Source organism: Schistocerca americana, chromosome 7, assembly GCF_021461395.2.
Source record: "Schistocerca americana isolate TAMUIC-IGC-003095 chromosome 7, iqSchAmer2.1, whole genome shotgun sequence".
NCBI lineage: Eukaryota > Metazoa > Arthropoda > Insecta > Orthoptera > Acrididae > Schistocerca > Schistocerca americana.
Window position 1 is genome coordinate 289,898,128 of NC_060125.1, and position 6,000 is coordinate 289,904,127.

The window sequence follows — 6,000 nt, forward strand, 5'->3', positions numbered from 1 at the left end:
GACCACTGGCGACAACATCGATGTACTGTGGAGACCTCACGCCCCACGTGTTGAGCAATTCGGCGGTACGTCCACCCGGCCTCCCGCATGCCCACTATACGCCCTCGCTCAAAGTCCGTCAACTGCACATACGGTTCACGTCCACGCTGTCGCGGCATGCTACCAGTGTTAAAGACTGCGATGGAGCTCCGTATGCCACGGCAAACTGGCTGACACTGACGGCGGCGGTGCACAAATACTGCGCAGCTAGCGCCATTCGACGGCCAACACCGTGGTTCCTGGTGTGTCCGCTGTGCCGTGCGTGTGATCATTGCTTGTACAGCCCTCTCGCAGTGTCCGGAGCAAGTATGGTGGGTCTGACACACCGGTGTCAATGTGTTCTTTTTTCCATTTCCAGGAGTGTAGAAATACTGTCGCCAGTAAACTTACTTACATTACAAAATTTTATTTTATTAGATGAACAGATAGCCATTCAAAGGAACAGGGCTCTTATTTTACTTGTATTTGATTGAACTAGCGACGTTGAAAAATTTGGTGCTGGACTATGATTCGTATTCGTATCTCCTCATTCGAGGACCTGAATCTCTCGGAACAATATAGTTCAATCATTGCGTTCCTTTTTCCAAGATTGCAGTCTTCTCTAGGTCTCCTCCATAATTAAGCATGTAAGTATGTGGGTCCGATTCCTGATCCTGTACAAAAATATTCATAATTTCATTTCAAGCCCTATCACGTGCACACCAGCCTGCTAGTGAAAATTAATGTGTATTTTTAATGTCTGCTCATGTGTTGCCAACAATATGTGGTCAAACACGCACACATCTTACTGTTGATGAGTAAGTAGTTGATACTTAAGCTATATTCGTGGACGATAAAGAAGAACGATAGGAGTACGGTTCGATTGTGGCTCAGGCACATAAATTTGTATCGTTATTTTAGATTCAAACACCTAGCAGCTGGTAAGAAAAAACGATACGTAACATTTGATTTTACTTAGTTAACAATCCGATTACGTGTTGGGTTCATACCTCCGTCACAGAACTTCATACCATGCACTTCATCTTTAAAAGCATACACACTTTGTTGCTTCTGAATGGTAGTATATCAGACATCTTTCGTGGTTAGTTAACAGGGATGAAATGGTCTTGATAGGTGTCCCGGTTTATTACAAAAACTCCTGTCTTTTATTTTCAAGTTTAGATTTGGTTACTGATATTGGTGAAAATTTCGGTAATTCATGACTCCTCATGCCTAGACATCTATATGATATGATTAGATTAGATTGGATTAATACTTGTTACATAGATCATGAATAAGACAATTCGTAATGATGTGGTATGTGTTATTTTAATGAAAGATTTCTTTACATACCGATATTCAATTTCTTTACAAAAATTTTTTACCATCTCTCGCATTGTTTTTTATCTTTATTTCTCTCTCTCTCTCTCTCTCTCTCTCCCTCTCTCTCTCTCACACACACACACACACACATACACACACACACACACACACACACACACATTCTTTTTTTTCTTTTATTTGTTTGGTGTGCTCGACTATCGGTAAGGCACGAAAACGTCCGTGAATGGGTTTCTTAGTTTTGAGTACAGTTACGAAAGAAATATAAAAACATCTAAGACAGTTACTGATTTATGATGCTTAGTATTCATTCAGTTCTGAGTATTATTAGTAACTACGCTCCAGTCCCTAAACCTGGTTACAGAAATGCGAATCAGACGCATTACGTTTTCCAGGCAGTAGCAGCCGCGTCTTTGAGAGGCCAATTATGGTCACTTCCCAGCCCGCTGTAGGATCACATTGGTTCGTCTTCTTCCTGCTAGTACTGCAACTGAGATTTGGCAACAAGGCAAGGTATATTTGGCAACTCTGTGATCGACGAATTACTTCCTGGTGTGCACGGAAAAAAGCCTCAAAGTTCACTTGATTTTTCTGTCATTTCCATTGAATAATCTAAGTTATTATCGCTTGAGGTGTAACAAAAGGTTGTAAATTTACGGTTTTCAGCCCAGCAAAGTCGTTGCATTTGTAAATCGGAACTGAACTTGTCCTTTGAATAGCGGTTTACGAGTTCTAGCCACTATCGGCCTCGTAAGAGGAATGCACACCACATACCTCTTCGCTATCTGTGTGGTGACGCGCTGACCTCTGGAAAAGCGTCTGTTATGGTTCGCTGAATGTTCGCTGAATGCAACTTTTTTACCCGTTCATTGAAAGAGCTACAAGCAGTCATATCAAACATCGATAAGGAAATCGCAAGAAAATACTTTCAGCTCATAGTGCAATGGTGAAAACTTACAATGCTGCACAACAGGTAACGCCTCTTTCCGCTGCTGACAAGCAAATTTAGGGTCTCTAGGAATACATAACTTTATTTATGAATTGCTACATTTGCAAACCAAAAAGAAAGAAAGAAAAAAAAATCGAAATCTAAGTGAGTAGTAATTTACTGAATCGTGCCGATAGAGGCACGCTTGTGTACAGATACTCAGTTTTATCAAAACAGACTTTCGGCATAAGGTTATTGTGGGTAGTTTTATTTCATTTCTTATAATACAGTTCACAATTTTCGTAAGGTTTCTTTTAGTGTTGTTAAAAAAATACTAAACATGAGAGAGAAAATAATCATCAACGGTATATGGCAATTCTCTGAAGTTATCTATAACAGTCTGACATTGCACATGCAGTTTATTGATTACATGCATATAGAAAATTTGTCCTGTGTTAAAACTGTCAAACAAGGTTTGAAGAAGAATAAAAGGCCACTACCAGACGACAGCTAATGTAGAAAGTACTTTTCTGACTATTTTGGCATGATGCGCTCTCCCCATACATACACTCCTGGAAATGGAAAAAAGAACACATTGACACCGGTGTGTCAGACCTACCATACTTGCTCCGGACACTGCGAGAGGGCTGTACAAGCAATGATCACACGCACGGCACAGCGGACACACCAGGAACCGCGGTGTTGGCCGTCGAATGGCGCTAGCTGCGCAGCATTTGTGCACCGCCGCCGTCAGTGTCAGCCAGTTTGCCGTAGCATACGGAGCTCCATCGCAGTCTTTAACACTGGTAGCATGCCACGACAGCGTGGACGTGAACCGTATGTGCAGTTGACGGACTTTGAGCGAGGGCGTATAGTGGGCATGCAGGAGGCCGGGTGGACGTACCGCCGAATTGCTCAACACGTGGGGCGTGAGGTCTCCACAGTACATCGATGTTGTCGCCAGTGGTCGGCGGAAGGTGCACGTGCCCGTCGACCTGGGACCGGACCGCAGCGACGCACGGATGCACGCCATGACCGTAGGATCCTACGCAGTGCCGTAGGGGACCGCACCGCCACTTCCCAGCAAATTAGAGACACTGTTGCTCCTGGGGTATCGGCGAGGACCATTCGCAACCGTCTCCATGAAGCTGGGCTACGGTTCCGCACACCGTTAGGCCGTCTTCCGCTCACGCCTCACCATCGTGCAGCCCGCCTCCAGTGGTGTCGCGACAGGCGTGAATGGAGGGACGAATGGAGACGTGTCGTCTTCAGCGATGAGAGTCGCTTCTGCCTTGGTGCCAATGATGGTCGTATGCGTGTTTGGCGCCGTGCAGGTGAGTGCCACAATCAGGACTGCACACGACCGAGGAACACAGGGCCAACACCCGGCATCATGGTGTGGGGAGCGATCTCCTACACTGGCCGTACACCACTGGTGATCGTCGAGGGGACACTGAATAGTGCACGGTACATCCAAACCGTCATCGAACCCATCGTTCTACCATTCCTAGACCGGCAAGGGAACTTGCTGTTCCAATAGGACAATGCACGTCCGCATGTATCCCGTGCCACCCAACGTGCTTTAGAAGGTGTAAGTCAACTTTCTTGGCCAGCAAGATCTCCGGATCTGTCCCCCATTGAGCATGTTTGGGACTGGATGAAGCGTCGTCTCACGCGGTCTGCACTTCCAGCACGAACGCTGGTCCAACTGAGGCGCCAGGTGGAAATAGCATGGCAAGCCGTTCCACAGGACTACATCCAGCATCTCTACGATCGTCTCCATGGGAGAATAGCAGCCTGCATTGCTGCGAAAGGTGGATATACACTGTACTAGTGCCGACATTGTGCATGCTCTGTTGCCTGTGTCTATGTGCCTGTGGTTCTGTCAGTGTGATCATGTGATGTATCTGACCCCAGGAATGTGTCAATAAAGTTTCCCCTTCCTGGGACAATGAATTCAAGGTGTTCTTATTTCAATTTCCAGGAGTGTAATACGAAAGTTGCGAGATGCATCTGCTGCCTGGCCATCTATTAAACCTGAAAAGAACAAAATGTCGCAGACGTTAGCCTTTTTTCCACAAGCTGTTATTTTGGGTTGAGAATCGAAGGGAATTATGTTCAAATTTCTATTAAATTGGTAACTTCAGCAGACAGCAGAACTGCATTGTAAAAAATGTAGCAGCGAATGTAATAGAACTCGCGACGTCTTAACTACGGCACGTGATACTCACCGTGACGCTACTAGCTGTCATCTAGCTACAGCTCTTCCAGAAGTCAACAACAGTTCCTCCAGAATTCCCGCATTCCACAGTCCTGTGAGATAATGCACATGGCCGGATCGAGACTTCTCAGAGGCAGACAGTTACAGCTTTTCTTGTGCACTGCAGGACATTTTGAAAAAGCAGATTGCTCAATAGAGTAGCTCAAATGGAAAGGGACACATCCTATTTATATTCCTGCATCCTACACTGTTGGCAGTTCTGTGTAGGTGGCAGTTACATGATTTTATTTCGGTGATGACAAAATAGAGTCGAATATATGGACTGGGTAGCCGAGGCAGCTAGTTCGTGGCGATTCGGTCAATTAAGTATATGAATGTACTAAACATGCTGCAAACCACTACAGGGGGCCTGTGTGTCAGAATTCTCATCGAGTGTGCCGCAACAGTGTTATGATAGAAAAATGAGTCATACAGGAGATGATTTCGTGGTCTGCTGGATTGATCATACGGTCCTAAGATGAGGGTCCGCGTTCGATTCCAATTTCTGCCCATAATTTTTAATGGGGAGAGACAGATTCTATTCCCTTCTGGCTACGCCGAGTGAAGATGGTATAATGGCATTGTGGTCTGAAATTCACATTAAACATGATATTCCTTCTCTACCAAGTAGACTTTAGGTTGAACCACAATGAAGTCCGGAGTGGCGAAATGTGGGAATTCTATCACCAGCAACCTTTCTTATACTAGTTATTTATATCTAGTGACGAAACAAACGCTATGTCGGGTCACAGGACCCCTATTCCATCTTTTATTTTAGCTTCTGTATGTCGATAAAATTGGTTCTGTACTTGGAATGCTACTCAGACCGCCCTTAACGCGGAATTTGATCCCTTCGTGACAATACAGCTGGACTACAATTTGTTGTTTGTTCAAAACTGCAGATTCCTCAACATCTCCACATATTGTGCGTGAATGGTTTGGAATGCTGGCCCAGCACTAAAGTTTTCATTATGTATTATCAAGCTCTAGCATGAGAATAACTATCTGCTTGTGGATAATAATTTCAATGTTTAATGCAGTTTCATTTGTTGTCAACACTAACGATATCTGACATTTTTGACTCCCAGTGAGACACAGAACCATCTGAGAGATCACTGTAAGTTCAAGGATGTTATTCGGAGCTGCTGGTGTAGAAAAATTCTGTAGCTGATGTCTCTTTGTGTGTAGTCAACAACGGTATGTGTGGGGTTCGGTTCCCAGTCAGCACTGAACACTTCGTCATATTATTTCTAGTTCAAACATGGTCACATGCCGCTGCTGATGTAACAAACCCATATTTAACGTTCGTTTTCTGGAGAATATAACAGCGATAGGTTCCGGGTTGGAGTCTTGGGAAGGAAAAAGTTAGTGTTTCGTCTCGTCATTTCAGTTAAAACATGTAGCTACTGCCGAGAAAATCCGAGATGTCACAGTTGATTGTGCTTCGATAACA